This window comes from Hyla sarda, chromosome 1 (assembly GCF_029499605.1).
Source record: "Hyla sarda isolate aHylSar1 chromosome 1, aHylSar1.hap1, whole genome shotgun sequence".
Lineage (NCBI taxonomy): Eukaryota > Metazoa > Chordata > Amphibia > Anura > Hylidae > Hyla > Hyla sarda.
This window is the reverse complement of record NC_079189.1, coordinates 615132260-615149680: the sequence shown is the minus strand read 5'-3', so window position 1 is coordinate 615149680 and position 17421 is coordinate 615132260. Positions and strand designations below refer to the sequence as shown.

At 45.1% G+C, this 17421-nt stretch overlaps 2 protein-coding genes across 2 annotated transcripts in view; one reads left to right on the top strand and one right to left on the bottom strand.

Moving 5' to 3' along the window:
* Nucleotides 1-17421, bottom strand: part of LOC130309281 (oocyte zinc finger protein XlCOF7.1-like) — a 50721-nt gene that overhangs the window by 19442 nt on the left and 13858 nt on the right. The window lies entirely within an intron of this gene.
* The window catches only part of LOC130298104 (oocyte zinc finger protein XlCOF7.1-like), a 236160-nt gene continuing 218985 nt past the window's right edge, over nucleotides 247-17421 (top strand). Inside the window, exons 1-2 of the mRNA XM_056551013.1 lie at nucleotides 247-288; nucleotides 5791-5886. The gene's annotated coding sequence lies outside the window, so the exon portion shown is untranslated. The remainder of the gene's footprint in view (nucleotides 289-5790; nucleotides 5887-17421) is intronic.

The window sequence follows — 17421 nt, the reverse complement described above, 5'->3', positions numbered from 1 at the left end:
GAGATGTGATTGGTTGCTATGGGCAACTGAGAGAATTTTCCTATTAAGACAATTTTTTATTGATTCATAAATGTGGAGTCCCCCCCCCCCCCTATTTCTTTTTGTTTCATAAGTATATAGGGGGAGATTTATCAAAACCTGTGCAGAGGAAGAGTGGTGCAGTTGCCCATAGCAACCAATCAGATTGCTTCTTTCATTTTCCACAGGCCTCTTTAGAGGCCTGTGGAAAATGAAAGAAGCAATCTGATTGGTCGCTATGGGCAACTGCACCACTCTTCCTCTGCACAGGTTTTGATAAATCTCCCCCATATTGTGTAGGGTCCCTCTCTTAACCTATTGGGGACAGAGGGTATATGGGTACACCCTTTCATCCCAGTACCTAAAGGGGTACTCCGCTGCTCAGCGTTTGGAACAAACTGTTCCGAAGGCTGGAGTCGGCACCGGGAACTAGTGATAGCATAGCCCCACCCCCTCATTATGTCACGCCCCGCCCCTTCAATGCTAGTCTATGGGAGGGGGCATGACGGCCGTCACGCTCCCCTCCCATAAACTTGCATTGAGGGGGCGGGGCTATGACGTCACGAGCTCCCGACTCACGCGTTCAGAACTGTTTGTTCCAAACGCTAAGCAGCGGAGTACCCCTTTAACCCCTTCCAGACCTATGACATACCTGTACGTCATGGGTGGCAAGGTGTTCCCGACCCATGACATACAGGTACGTCATGGACATTACTGCCGCTACTCGCGGCACCCCGCAGCGCCCGGAAAGATGGTGGCTATCACTGATATCCAGCCATCTTACCATGCGACCACGGGGGGTTTCGTCCCCCACCCCCCCCCAGCGATCGCTGCTATCAGCTGGTCAAATCTGACTAGCTGATAGCAGCGTTTCGCTATCAGAATACTTAGCAGCGCTGTGTGTGAGTTCCGATCACGGGGATCGGGACACACACCGCTCTGCTAAGTGTCCCTGACCCGTCCCCCGGCGTCACTTACCCGTCGGAGCGGTGTCCCGAGCGGTCCCGGCGTCCTCCGTGCGGTCCCGGCGTCCTCCAGGCGGTCCCGGCGGCGCTGCGTCCCGGAGGTGAGTTTCCGGCAGCAGTGCGGCATCTTCATTGGCAGTAGTGAGATCGCCGTAAAGCGATCTCACTGCTGCCTCTGAGAGTTTCAAAACTGCAACTCCCAGCATGCCCAGACAGCCTTTGGCTTTCTGGGCATGCTGGGAGTTGTAGTTTTGCAACATCTGGAGGTCCACAGTTTGGAGACCACTGTATAATGGTCTCCAATCTGTGCTCTTCCAGATGTTGCAAAACTACAAATCTCAGCATGCTCAGTCTGTCCAGGCATGCTGGGAGTTGTAGTTCTCTAACATCTGGAAGAGCACAGATTGGAGACCATTATACAGTGGTCTCCAAACTGTGGACCTCCAGATGTTGCAAAACTACAACTCCCAGCATGCCCAGACTGCTCAAGCATGCTGGAAGTTGTAGTTCGGCAACATCTGATCCTTCAGATATTGCCGAACTACAACTTCCAGCATGCCTTGGCAGTCTGGGCATGCTGGGAGTTGTAGTTTTGCAACAACTGGAGGCAAACTAGTTGGGAAACATTGTCCGTTTCCTACCTCAGTGCCTCCAGCTGTTGCAATTGTTGCAAAACTATAACTCCCAGCATGCACTGACAGACCATGCATGCTGGGAGTTGTAGTTTTGCAACAGCTGGAGGCACACTGGTTTGGAAACACTAAGTTTGGTTGCAAAACACTTGAAAGTTTATTACTTAACTTAGTGTTTCCAAACCAGTGTTCCTCCAGCTGGATGTTTGCCCCCTCCCCCCAATGTGAATGTACAGGGTACACTCACATGGGCGGAGGTTTACAGTGAGTGCTGCAAGTTTGAGATGGCGCAAATTTTGCGCTGCAGCTCAAACTTCCAGCGGCAAACTTGCTGTGAACCTCTGCCCATGTGACTGTACCCTAAAAACACTACACTACACTGACACTAACCTAAAATAAAAAGTAAAAAACACTACATATACACATACCCCTACACAGCCCCCCTCCCCCCAAAAAATGAAAAACGTCTGGTACGCTACTGTTTCCAAAACGGAGCCTCCAGCTGTTGCAAAATAATAACTCCCAGTATTGCCGGACAGCCATTTACTGTCCAGGCATGCTGGGAGTTTTGCAACAGCTGGAGGCACCCTGTTTGGGAATCACTGGCGTAGAATACCCCTATGTCCACCCCTATGCAAATCCCTAATTCAGGCCTCAAATGCGCATGGCGCTCTCTCACTTTGGAGCCCTGTCGTATTTCAGGGCAACAGTTTTGGGACACATATGGGGTATCGCCGTACTCGGGAGAAATTGCCTTACAAATTTTGGGGGGCTTTTTCTTCTTTAACCCCTTATGAAAAGGTGAAGTTGGGGTCTACACCAGCATGTTAGTGTAAAAAAAAAATTTTTTACACTGACATGCTGGTGTTGCCCTATACTTTTCATTTTCACAAGAGGTAAAAGGGAAAAAAGACCCCCAAAATTTGTAACGCAATTTCTCCTGAGTACGGAGATACCCCATATGTGGGCGCAAAGTGCTCTGGGGGCGCACAACAAGGCTCAGAAGGGAGAGTGCACCATGTACATTTGAGGCGATTTGCACAGGGGTGGCTGATTGTTACAGCAGTTCTGACAAACGCAAAACAATAAATATCCACATGTGACCCCATTTTGGAAACTACACCCCTCACGGAATGTAATAAGGGGTACAGTGAGCATTTACACCCCACTGGCGTATGACAGATTTTTGGAACAGTGGTCTGTGAAAATGAAAAATAAAATTTTTGATTTGCACAGTCCACTGTTTCAAATATCTTTCAAACGCCAGTGGGGTGTAAATGCTCACTGCACCCCTTATTAAATTCCATGAGGGGTATAGTTTCCAAAATGGGGTCACATGTGGGGGGGGTCCACTGTTCTGGCACCATAGGGGCTTCCTAAATGGGACATGCCCCCCAAAAACCCTTAAAGAAAAACTCACTCTCCAAAATCCCACTGTTGCTCCTTCCCTTCTGAGCCCTCTACTGTGCCCGCCGAACACTTGACATACGCATATGAGGTATTTCCTTACTCAAGAGAAATTGGGTTACCAATTTTAGGGTGATTTCTCTCCTTTTACCCCTTGTAAAAATTCAAAAATTGGGTCTACAAGAAAATGCGAGTGTAAAAAATGAAGATTTAGAATTTTCTCCTTCACTTTGCTGCTATTCCTGTGAAACACCGAAAGGGTTAAAACACTTACTGAATGTCATTTTGAATACTTTGGGGGGTGTAGTTTTTATAATGGGGTCATTTGTGGGGTATTTCTAATATGAAGATCCTTAAAATCCACTTCCAACCTGAACTGGGCCCTGAAAAATTACGATTTTGAAAATCTTGAGAAAAATTGGAAAATTGCTGCGGAACTTTGAAGCCTCTGGTGTTTTCCAAAAGTAAAAACTTGTCAATTTTTTAATGCAAACACAAAGTAGACATATTGTATATGTGAATCAATATGTAATTTATTTGGAATATCCATTTTCCTTTCAAGCAGAGACTTTCAAAGTTAGAAAAATGCTAAATTTTCAAAATTTTCATGAAATTTTTCGATTTTTTACCAAGAAAGGATACAAATATCAGTGAAATTTTACCAATAACATAAAGTAGAATATGTCACGAAAAAACAATCTCGGAATCAGAATGATAAGTAAAAGCATTCCAAAGTTATTAATGTTTAAAGTGACAGTGGTCAGATTTTCAAAAAATGCCCAGGTCATGAAGGTGAAAATGGGCTGGGTCATGAAGGGGTTAAGGACGGAGGGCATACCTGTACGCCCTGGTCCCATTACCAGGGTTTGAAGTACGCTCACTAGCTGAGCGCGCATTAAACCTGGTGGGTCCCGACTGCTCTCAGCATCCAGGGTTAAGGCCGGGCACCGCTGATCAGGCCGATGCTCGCATTAACCCTTTAGACAAAGTTTATCGTGGCATCTAAATAAAAAGTAAAATGTCCCAGCAGCATAGTGGAGCTTATCGGGACCATCGAGGTGAAACAGCAATGTCCCAATCAGCTGCCCGGATTGTTTACAAAGATTTGTAAATTACTTCTATATAAAAAATCATAATCTTTCCAGTACTTATCAGCTGCTGTATGCTCCATGGAAGTTGTATATAGTTCTTTCCAGTCTGACCACAGTGCTCTCTGCTGACACCTCTGTCCATGTGAGGAACTGTCCAGAGCAGGAGACCGGACACCTCTGTCCGGACAGTTCCTAAAATGGACCGAGGTGTCAGCAGAGACCACTGTAGTCAGACTGGAAAGAACTACACAACTCCTGTGGAGAATACAGCAGCTGATAAGTACTGGAAGGATTTAAATTTTTTTTTAATAGAAGTAATTTACAAATCTGTATAACTTTCTGCCACCGTCCGATTTTAAATACATTTTCCACTGGAGTATCCCATCTCATCAAATTTTTTAAAATATTTTATTGGTTAATTAATATATATATATATATATATATATATATATATATATATATCTAAATTGCATTCTATTTTTTTTTTTAAATCATCATTTAGGGCCTATTCACACGTGCAGTATTCTGCGCAGATTTTCTTGCGCAGGATTTCAAGTTGTGTTCAGTTTACATTGAAATCTGCAGCAGAAAATCTGCACAGAATACTGTACGTGTGAATAGACCATTAATGTGTTTTTTTTAAGTTTGAACTTTTGGCCACTAGGGGTCTCCCTAGGAGTCCCTGTTTTAGGGATTTCAGACTCGCGCCGGCCGGGCGCTGTGTGCGCGCGCATCCCTGCAAGGAACGGCAGCTCTTTACTCCAATGTTCCTCCTCTCTGTAGGATACGTGTATAGCCAAGAGTTATTGATGCTTGTAGGAAAAAGATCCTTCGCGGCGCTCGTTTGTTAAAAATGGTCATAAACCGATGCGGACAAAGGTTAAGATAAAAATGAAGGACTTTATTCTTAATAGCGCTACGGACTACGCGTTTCTGGGGGCTTGCTCCCCCTTTCCTCAGGTCCAATAGTGAATGAACATACCGTATTTTTCGCCCTATAGGACGCACCGGCGAATAAGACGCACCCAATTTATAGGTGCAAAATCTAAAAAAATTAAGATTCTGAACCCAATAGTGGTCTTCAACCTGCGGACCTCCAGATGTTGCAAAACTACAACGCCCCCTCCCATAGACTTGTATTGAAAGGGGCGGGCCATGATGTCACGAGGGGCGGAGCCGTGACGTAACAATGCTCCGGCCCCTGTATTGCCCGTCATTACGTGCAGAGCGATCTCGCTCTGTGCTGTAATGATAGCGGGGTGCCACAGCGGCAATCCTGACCACGGCGGGACCACGGCGATCTGACATCTTATCCCCTATCCTTTGGATAGGGGATAAGATGTCTAGGGGCGGAGTACCTCTTTAAGCATTTTGCGCTGTCGGATAGCAGTTAATGCGATGGCCCGTAATGCATCGTATGTCGATTTTATCATATGTCGGGGGCCATCGCATGTCGGGGGGGGGGGGGGGGGGGGTTACTGTATTGTTTTTCACATTTACAAGTGATCAGGTAAATGACGTTGGATGTTTGACACGTCATAAAAGATTTTATAGGGAATGATGTACCAGTGCAGGTGCTGGTAAAGCTGGATTGTTTGTGACAAATGGTGTCGCAGCACAAGCACTTAGGTTTTCCGCACTTTTTTTCTGGATTGACTGTTTCATTTTCTTTTCCAGTTTGGTGAATTGTATTGTCCATTCCCATAGATGATCCAGAGGCCGAGTCAATCACCACCTGACTCGCAGAAGTAGACGGCAAAGCAGTCCTCCTGGGTAAGTGCATTTGCTTTCCGGAAAGCATTATTAACCAGTTGTTTTGGGTATCCCTTCTGAGCAAAACGTTGTTTTAAAGTGGTACTCCGCCCCTAGACATCTTATCCCCTATTCAAAGAATAGGGGATAAGATGTCAGATCGCCACGGTCCCGCTGCTGGGGACCCCCGGGATCCCGGCTGCAGCACCGCGCTATCATTACTGCACAGAGCGAGTTCGCTCTGCACGTAATGACGGGCAATACAGGGGCCGGAGCATCGTTACGTCACGGCCCGCCCCTTTCAATACAAGTCTATGGGAGGGGGCGTGGCAGTCGTCACGCCCCCTCCCATAGACTTGCATTAAGGGGACGGGCCGTGATGTCACAAGTGGCGGAGCCATGACGTCACGCTGCTCAGTCCCCTGTATCACCCGTCATTACGTGCAGAGCGAACTCGCTCTGTGCTGTAATGATAGCGCAGTGCCACAGCGGGGATCCCGGGGGTCCCCAGCAACAGGACCGCGGCGATCTGACATCTTATTCCCTATCCTTTGGATGGGGATAAGATGTCTAGGGGCGGAATACCCCTTTAAAGTTCCAGCCTGTTGTATGAATGTAGGACTCTCTGTACAGTGTTTACGGATTCTTCTGAACTGTCCATAGGGTATGTTTTCTTTCCACTTGCGATAGTGGCCACTCTGGAAAGGGACGTAACTGTTTACATCCAATTATTTCAAATCAGTTGATTCAATGTGATGTTTTTGTCTTTGTGGGAGATCTGTAGATCCAGAAACTCTTATTTTTCGCCCTATAGGACGCACCGGCGTATAAAACGCACCCAATTTATAGGTGCAAAATCTAAAAAAAATAAAGATTTTGAACCCAACAGTGATCTTCAGTCTGCGGACCTCCAGATGTTGCAAAACTACATCTCCCAGCATGCCCGGACAGCTGTTGGCTGTCCGAGCATGCTGGGAGTTGTAGTTTTGCAACATCTGGAGGTCCGCAGACTGAAGACCACTGCGTAGGAGGTAATACTCGCGTGTCCCCGCCGCTCCGGACCCGTCACCGCTGCCCTGGATGTCGCTCCATCGCCGTCGCTCTGGAACGTCTCTGCTGCCGGCCGGGTATCCTCGCTCTCCGTTGCAGTCATTACGCACGCCGACGCACGTACGTGATGACGAGGAAGGAGAGCGCCGGCCATACGGGGGATCCCGGCACGGAGAAGACACCGAGGAGGCAGGTAAGGTCCCTCCCGGTGTCCTGTAAGCACTAACCCAGCTATTCAGTCGGGCTGTTCGGGACCGCCACGATTTCATCGCGGCGGTCCCGAACAGCACGACTGAACAGCCGGGTTAGTGTTATTCGCTTCAGACGCAGCGGTCAGCTTTGTTCGCCGCGTCTGAAGGTTTAATACAGGGCATCACCGCGAACGGTGATGTCCTGTATTAGCCGCGGGTCCCGGCCGTTGATGGCCGCAGGGACCACTGCGATAGGTGTGTATTCGCCGTATAAAACGCACCGACTTCCCCCCCCCCCCCAGTTTTGGAGAAGAAAAAGTGCGTCTTATACGGTGAAAAATACGGTACGGTTCGGTGTCAATTGAATGCCCCAATTATTGCCGTTAATTTGTTGTACCAGAATGGATATGAGGTTGGTGTCTCCTTTCCATAGTGGAAACACGTCGTCTATATACCTTTTTATAGACAACAACGTGGGAGGTGAATAGGTGGGTTTGAAGTGATGAATTTCTGCTCGAAACACCCCATAAATAAATTTGCGTATGAGGGGGCCACCCTGGTCCCCATTGCTGTGCCTCTTATTTGGTGGTAGGTCTTATCTTTGTATGTGAAATAGTTGTTTTCGAGTGCTCTGAAGTCCTAATATTTGTGTATAACGCGGTGATGTCCATTGTCGCCAGCGTCATATCCTCTTCCCAGACTTGTTCTTTTAAGATGTTAATTAGCTCATCTGAGTTTTTCAAATAACTTGGAAGCCTCTGTACGTAGGTCTGCAGGATCAGGTCTAGATATTGAGAGATGTTGACCCCGGAGATGATGGGACGCCCGGGTGGTTGTTTCTCATTCTTATGCAACTTGGGTAATTGGTAATAGAATGGGATGTTAGGATTGGATACAAGGAGGAATTTCTTATCTTTTTTTTGTAATTATATTATTGGAGAAACTTTTGTGAATTAATAGTAGAATTTTTTGTAGTAATTTGGGAAAAGGATTATTTTCGATCAGCTTGTAGTAATTTTTGTCACCCAAAATATTCATGGCTTCTTTGCCTGAAGACCGTCCACGGGATCTCCAGGACGGGTTGATCCAGGCTGCACCTTTACTGCAGACTCCATGCTGTTCGAGTCCCAAGGCGATCACAGGTGTTGTGCTCTTAGCATAACACCGGAAGGTGAGCGTACCATTATCTCTGACTTTCTATACTTAAGTAAAGGATTAACGGCACATAGATTTGCGCTCTCTCCCCCTTTTTTTTTTTTCATATCTGAATTTACATGTAGCCAAGCAGAGAGAAGGAGACTCAGAGGATGCCTGCCCTGCCCTGTACTCAGCCTTTAATGCGTGCTCCCAAGATAAAACGCAACATACAAGAAGAAGGGCGGAAGTTGGTCCTGGCAGGCATCAGAAAACATTGCACCTGCCGAGCCACGCCCACTTCCTGCCCTCGCACACAGCTAAAATCTGAGCTACTGAAGATACAAGTAATAAGGTATTTACAGGGGTTTAAAGGGGTTATCCAGGAAAAACTTAAAAAAAAAAAAAAAATTCATATATATATATTAGGGATCGACCGATATCTGTTTTTTTAGGGCCGATACCGATAATCGGTGGAGGTTAGGGCCAATAGCCGATAACTTATACCGGAATATCGGTATAAGTTATCGGCTATTTTTCCCCCCTCGACACCGCTGCAGAGCATTGATTTAAAGCGGGCGCTTTAAATCAATGCACTGCGGTGGCTTTTGCGGTGCCATAGGCCGCCGCTGCCACCACCACCTGCTTCTCTCCCCCTACCTGTCAGGGTGGTCCGGGCCATCCATCCTCCCTTCCTGTAGTGTCCGGCAGTATTCCGGGTGGAGGGTGCACCAGTCCGGGCTGTCCTTCTTCTCCGGTTCTCTTCTCCACTCCGGGCAGGCTCCGGCCTAGTACACTGCATAGACGCCGCTGCGCAGTGACGCCCGTGCGCAGCGACGCACCCGACGTCACGGCGTCTATGCAGCGTACTAGGCCGGAGCCTGCCCGGAGTGGAGAAGAGGACCCCCGGAGAAGAACAGCCCGTACCGGTGCACCCTCCACCCGGAATGCCGCCGGACACTACAGGAAGGATGGCCCGGACCATCCCCATTACGGGTAAGTTTAATTTTTTTTTTTATTGACTCGGAGGGTGGGGGAGGGGCCCGACCGGTATAGTGGTATGGGCAAAAATCCATACCGGTATACCGCCCAGCACTACGGGGGGTGGTCGCGGGGCGGGGCATTATCGGCTTATCGGCAAGGTAATTGGCGATACCGATAATGCCCAAAATCGTGTTTATCTGCTGATAATATCGGCCATACCGATAATCGGTCGATCATGTTTATATATATTCAACTGGCTCCCGAAAGTTAAACAGATTTGTAAATGACTTCTATTAAAAAATCTTAATCCTTTCAGTACTTTTGAGCTGCTGAAGTTGAGTTGTTCTTTCCTGTCTAAGTGCTCTCTGATGTCACCTGTCTCGGGAACTGTCGAACTGTAGAAGCAAATCCCCATAGCAAACCTCTCCCACTCTGTGCAGTTCCCTAGACAAGCAGAGGTGTCAGCAGAGAGCACTGTTGCCAGACAGAAAAGAACAACTCAACTTCAGCAGCTGATAATTATTGGAAGGATTAAGATTTTTTAATAGAAGTAATTTACAATTCTGTTTAACTTTCTGGAGCCAGTTGATATATATATATATATATATATATATATATATATGTTTTTTTTTCCTGGAATACCCCTTTAAACTAAAAATAATTATAGGGATAGAGTCAATCGACAGATGGGGAGGGGGATTAGGGAAAGTTTAGTTGATGATAAGTACTCTTTAAATATGAGAAAGAAAAGTAGAACACCAACGAGGCGCACACCACATCGTTTATAAAACAAAATGTAGCCATCTTTAATTTCCATAACAATTACATAAACTAGACAAACATATAAAACCATTTAAATAGGTTCAAGCTGAACCTGCACCACAACTAGACCCCACCCCACATGCCTAGGTAGAAATAGATTGCATAGGCCAGTGTTTCCCAACCAGGGTGCCTCCAGATATTGCAAAACTACAACTCCCAGCATGCCCAAACAGCCTTGGTTGGAAAACACTGCCTTAGCTTGTCAAAAGCAGCATTTCAGTGCTTAGTGTAACCCTTTCCTTGCGGTTGCAGTTTTTCATTTCTGCTCACAGCACCTTTGGCTGTCTGGGCATGCTGGGAGTTGTAGTTTTGCAACACTTGGAGGCACCCTGGTTGGGAAACACTGGCATAGGCCCCTCAGGTAACAAGAATACACATAGGCCACTTATAGATAGAAAATATAAATACATAAACATCATACTAAACAAAAATAGCCCTGTCCTATACATGGACTAAAAAAAAAAAAAAAAAAAGTGTATACAAAAACCCATCCAAATTGGAGGAGGACAAGTCAAGAGGTGTATAACGCACTAAGCAGGTGTCCTCCAGGTTCTTCACGCGTTTCGTCTCCTAGAAGCGACTTCTTCAGGGTATAATTTCTTTTTACATTTTTTTTGTTTTTATTTTATTTTTGGGGTGGTGCTAATTGAGGGGTGATAGTCTCAAAAAAGTATACGTAGAGGACCAGGTGGCGGCCCTGCATTGGTTCTCTCAGCCCATGAGGTTGGTACTGCCCTAGTAGGATGGGTTGAGAAATACAATGGAGGAGTTAGATTGGGACTTAAACAGACTTGTAAATTACTTCTATTAAAAAAAAATCTTTATCCTTCCAGTACTTATTAGCTGTTATATGCTCCACAGGAAGTTCTTTTGTTTTTAAATTTCCCTTCTGTCTGACACCTCTGTCCATTTTAGGAACTGTCCAGAGTAGGAGCAAATCCCCCATAGCAAATCTATTCTGCTCTGGACAGTTCCTAAAATGGACAGAGGTGTCAGCAAAGAGCACTGTGGTCAGACAGAAAGGAAATTAAAAAAGAAAAGCACTTCCTATGGAGCATATAGCAGCTGATAAGTACTGGAAGGATAAAGATTTTTTCAATAGAAGTAACTTACAAATATAACTTTTTGGCATCAGTTCATTTATCTATATACTAATGCAGTGGTCTCCAACTGTGGCCCTCCAGATGTTGCAAAATTTCCATTCCGGGCATGCTGGGAGTTGAAGTTTTGCAACATCTGGAGGGCCATACTTTGAGACCACTGTACTAATGGATTGCGAAGAAGATGCTAGATGAAGGCTGCTACTTCTGCCATCACCTTTGTGAAAACTCTTGGGGCTTAAAGGGGTACTCCAGTGGGAATTTATTTATTTATTTTTAAATCAACTGGTGGCAGAAAGTTAAACAGATTTGTAAATTGCTTCTATTAAAAAATATTAATCCTTCCAGTACTTATCAGCGGCTGTATGCTCCACAGGAAGTTCTTTTCTTTTTAAATTTCCTTTCTGTCTGACCACAGTGCTCTCTGCTGACACCTCTGTCCATTTTAGGAACTTTCCAGAGTAGGAGCAAATCCCCATAGCAAACCTATTCTACTCTGGACAGTTCCTGACATGGACAGAGGTGTCAGCAGAGAGCACTGTGGTCAGACGGAAAGGAAATTTAAAAAGAAAAGAACTTCCTGTGGAGCATACAGCAGCTCATAAGTACAGGAAAAATTAAGATTTTTTATAGAAGTAATTTACAGATCTGTTTAACTTTCTGGCACCAGTTGATCTGGAAAAAAAAAAAGTTTTCCAGTGGAGTACCCCTTTAAAAATGTCAATCCTTCCAGTACTTATCAGCTGCTGAATGCTCCACAGGAAGTTGTATTTCTTTCTGGAGGTTTTTTTCTGTCTGACCACAGTGCTCTCTGCTGACACCTCTGTCCGTATCAGGAACTGTCCAGAGCAGGAGAGGTTTTCTATGGGGATTTGCTCCTACTCTGGACAGTTCCTAACATGGACAGAGGTGTCAGCAGAGAGCACTGTGGTCAGAAAATAAATTCGAAAAAAGGAACGTCCTCTGGAGCATACAGCAGCTAATAAGTACTGGAAGGATTGGGTTTTTTATAGAAGTAATTTACAAATCTGTTTAACTTTCTGGCACCAGTTGATTTAACCCCTTAACGCAAAACGACGGGTATACCTGTCGACTGCTGAAGTGCGTTCGCGCACAACGACTGGTATACCCGTCGTTTACATATTTGCAGCTGCTGCTGCATCCCGGGGGCAGAACTTTTCACCTCCGGTTGTTTCCGGCAGGTGAGAAGTTCGGCTTCACCCCTTTGCGCAGAACGACACATTTATACGGCGGATAACGCAATAACTTAGCGCATTCCGCCGTATAAAAGCGGCGTTCATTAAGTGCCGCTGATCGGGTCAATTAGCTAGAGTCCGGGGTGTCGGCGGGAGACCACTCCCGCCTGACACCCCATGATCCCGTTTGATTCGGGTGTGCATGGGTGGCGGGGGGGGGGGGGGGGGGGAGTGGCGAGTGCGCGGCAATCCGGAGGTCTGGCAGCAGCGATGGCGGGTGCGTGACGATGGCGGGGGTAAGTGCCCCCGCCGTCGGACCTCCGCCCACGTGTGGAAGTCCGGGGAGAGCGGGGCACAGCGGGGTGAGAGAGAAGGGAAAGTCGTTGCTTACCTGGTGGCGGCTCCGGATGAGTGGGGATCCGGCAGGCTGCGGAGGGATCTGACTGGCCGGTGAGTGGTCGACGGTGGCCCTCAAGACGATGCAAAACTACAACTCCCAGCATGTACACACAGTCTGGGCATGCTGGGAGTTGTAGTTTTGCAACATCTGGAGGACCACTGTTTGGAGACCACTGTGTAGTGGTCGCCAAACTGTGATCCTCCAGATGTTGCAAAACTACAACTCCCAGCATGCCCGGCTGAAAATGGCTGTCTGGGCATGCTGGGAGTTGTAGTTGTGTGCCTCCTGCTGTTGCATAACTGCATCTCCCAGCATGCCCTTCGGCGATCAGTACATGCTGGGAGTTGTAATTTTGCAACAGCTGGAGGCACCCTGGTTGTAAAATACTGAATTGGGTAACAAAACCTAACTGAAGGTTTTCAAACCAGTGTGCCTCCAGCTGTTGCAAAAGTACAACTCCCAGCATGCACGGTCAGTCAGTACATGCTGGGAGTTGTAGTTTTGCAACAGCTGGAGGTTTGCCCCCCCATGTGAATGTACACAGGCAGGTTTACAGTAAGTTTCCTGCTTCAAGTTTGAGCTGCGGCAAATTTTCTGCCGCAGCGCAAACTCCTAGCGGGAAACTCACTGTAAACCCATCAGTGTGAATATACCCTAAAAACACTACACTAACACATAATAAAGGGTAAAACACTACATATACACCCCCCTTACACTGTCCCCCCAATAAAAAGGAAAAACGTATTGTACGGCAGTGTTTCCAAAACGGAGCCTCCAGCTGTTGCAAAACAACAACTCCCAGCATTTCTGGACAGCCACTGACTGTCCAGGCAAGCTGGGAGTTTAGCAACAGCTGGAGGCACCCTGTTTGGGAATCACTGGCATAGAATACCCCTATGTCCACCCCTATGCAATCCCTAATTTAGTCCTCAAATGCGCATGGAGCTCTCTCACTTCGGAGCCCTGTCGTATTTCAAGGAAACAGTGTAGGGCCACATATGGGGTATTTCCGTACTCAGGAAAAATCGTGTTACAAATTTTGGGGGGGCTTTTTCTCCTTTTACCCCTTATGAAAGGGAAAAGTTGGGGCTACACCAGCCGGTTAGTGTAAAAAAAATTTTTTTTTCACTAACATGCTGGTGTTGCCCCATACTATTTATTTTCACAAGAGGTAAAAGGAAAAAAAAGACCCCCAAAATTTGTAACGCAATTTCTCCTGAGTACAGAAATACCCCATATGTGGACGTAAAATGCTCTGCGGGCGTACAACAAGGCTCAGGAGTGAGAGCGCATTATGTACATTTGAGGTCTAAATTGGTGATTTGCACAGGGGTGGCTGATTTTACAGCGGTTCTGACATAAACACAAAAAAATAGATACCCACATGTGACCCCATTTTGGAAACTACACCCCTCACGGAACGTAAAAAGGGGTATATTGAGCCGGAACACTCCACAGGTGTTTGACGAATTTTTGTTAAAGTTGGATGGGAAAATGAATAAAAAAAAGTTTTTTTTCACTAAAATGTTGGTGTTACCCTAAATTTTTCATTTTCTCAAGAAAAAATAGGAAAAAAGCCCCCCCCAAAAATTTGTAACCCAATTTCTTCTGAGAAAGAAAATACCCCATATGTGGATGTAAAGTGCTCTGCGGGTGAACTACAATGCTCAGAAGAGAAGGAGCGCCATTTAAAGAGAAAATTTGTCCGGAATTGAAGGTCACGTGTGTTTACAAAGCCCCCATAGTGCCAGAATAATGGACCCCCCCCCACACACATGTGACCCCATTTTGGAAACTACACCCCTCACGTAATGTAATAAGGGGTACAGTGAGCATTTACGCCCCAAAGGTGTCGGACAGATTTTTGGAACAGTGGTCTGTGAAAATGAAAAATTTTATTTTTAATTTGCTCAGCCCACTGTTCCAAGGATCTGTCAAACACCAGTGGAGTTTAAATGCTCACTGCACCCCTTATTAAATTCTGTGGGGGATGTAGTTTCCAAAATGGGGTCACATGTGGGGGGGGGTCCACTGTTCTGGCTCCATGAGGGGCTTTGTAAACGCACATGGCCCCTGACTTCTTTTTCAACCAAATTCTCTCTCCATAAGCTCAATGGCGCTCCTTCTCTTCTGAGCATTGTAGTGCGCCAGCAGAGCACTTAACATCCACACATTGGGTATTTCCATACTCAGAAGAAATGGGGTTACAAATTTTGGGGGGCATTTTCTCCTATCACCCCTTGTAGAAATGTAAAATTTGGAGAAAAACCAGCATTATAGTGAGAAAAAAATTAAAATTCATTTACACATCCAACTTTAACTAAAAGTCGTCAAACACCTGTGGGGTGTTAAGGCTCACTGTACCCCTTGTTACGTTCCTTGAGGGGTGTAGTTTCCAAAATAGTATGCCATGTGGGGGTTTACTTGCTGTTCTGACACATAGGGGCTTCTTAAATGTGACATGCCCCCCAAAAACCATTTCAGAAAAACTCACTCTCCAAAACCCTATTGTTGCTCCTTCCCTTCTGTGCCCTCTAGTGCGCCCGCCGAACACTTGACATACACATGAGGTATATCCTTACTCGAGAGAAATTGGGTTACAAATTTTAGAAAGATTTTTCTCCTTTTACCCCTTGTAAAAATTCAAAAACTGGGTCTACAACAACATGCGAGTGTAAAAAAATGAAGACTTTGAATTTTCTCCTTCACTTTGCTGCTATTTCTGTGAAACACCTAAAGGGTTAACACACTTACTGAATGTCATTTTGAATACTTTGAGGGGTGCAGTGTTTATAATGGGGTCATTTGTGGGGTATTTCTAATATGAAGGCCCCTCAAATTTACTTCAAAACTAAACTAGTCCCTGAAAAATTCTGATTTTGAAAATTTTGTGAAAAATTGGAAAATTGCTGCTGCACTTTTAATCCTCTGATGTTTTCCGAAAGTAAAAACATCTCATCTTTATGATGCAAACATAAAGTAGACATATTGTATTTGTGAATCAATATGAAATTTATGGGATATCCATTTTCCTTATAAGCAGAGAGTTCCAAAGTTAAAAAAAAGCTAAATTTTCTAATTTTTCATCAAATTTTGGAATTTTTCACCAAGAAATGATGCAAGTATCGACAAAATTTTACCACTTACATAAAGTAGAATATGTCACGAAAAAACAATGTCGGAATCAGAATGAAAGGTAAAAGCATCCCAGAGTTATTAATGCTTAAAGTGACAGTGGTCAGATTTGCAAAAAAAAGGCCTGCGTCCTTAAGGGGTTAAAAGAAAATGTTTTCCACCGGAGTACCCCTTTAAGAAGCCCCAATCTAGAAGATTACCCCTCCTATCTGTTATTGAGTATATAGTTATATAGTATCTCACTGGGGTGTGCGGTCATTCCATTTCTCTGTACAATTTGCTTTGCGTGGGGTGAAACGAACATTTAGGAGGCTAAGCGGAGCTTAGAACAGTGTTTCCCAACCAGGGTGCCTCCAGATGTTGCAAAACTACAACTCCCAGCATGCCAGGACAGCCAAAGGCTGTCCAGGCATGCTGGGAGTTGTAGTTTTGCAACATCTGGAGGCACCCTGGTTGGGAAACACTGGCTTAGAGGGTGAAACTTGCCTGCCAATGGACAGACCACAGTTTGGATGGGTTATGGAGTGTGCCTGTTGGGTCTTCTATATGAGGAGCAGTGAATATCACAAGAAAAAAATATCACTCTTTTCCTACCATGAGAACTGAAGGTGTTTGCGGAACAATATGACATGCAACAGACTTGTATTAACACTACAGGCTAGATTAGTTTTACTTCAACAATTAACACTACAGGCTAGATACGTGTAACTTCAACACACTTTTTGACTGGCAGAGCTGACCGCACAATGAGTACTGACTGTTTGCAGAACAATATGAAATGCAACACACTTGTATTAACACTACAGGCTAGATAAGTGTAACTTCAACAATTAACACTACAGGCTAGATATGTTTAACTTCAACGTTTTCCTACCATGAGAACTAAAGGTGTTTGCTGAAATATATGAAATGCAACAGAACTACAGGCTAGATACAGATCACGGCACTGGCTACTAAAGCTGGTTTCAGGGTTTGCCTCGTTCATCTCTAATCCCAACGATAGATCACACATTTCCTACCATGTAAACTATAGTGATGACATCGCTGGATCGGTGACTACGTTCTAAACGAAAACTTTTATTAAAGGGGTATTCCAGGAAAAAACTTTTTTTATATATATATCAACTGGCTCCAGAAAGTTAAACAGATTTGTAAATGACTTCTATTAAAAAAATCTTAATCCTTTAAGTACTTATGAGTTTCTGAAGTTAAGGTTGTTCTTTTCTGTCTAAGTCCTCTCTGATGACACGTGTCTCGGGAAACGCCCAGTTTAGAAGCAAATCCCCATTGCAAATCTCTTCTAAACTGGGCGGTTCCCGAGACACGTGTCATCAGAGAGCACTTAGACAGAAAAGAACAACCTTAACTTCAGAAGCTCATAAGTACTGAAAGGATTAAGATTTTTAATAGAAGTAATTTACAAATCTGTTTAACTTTCTGGCACCAGTTGATTTATATAAAAAAGTTTTTTCCTGGAATACCCCTTTAACAATTGGTAACAAGTTTGGAGATGCAGTATATGATATATGTATAAATGTCAGATA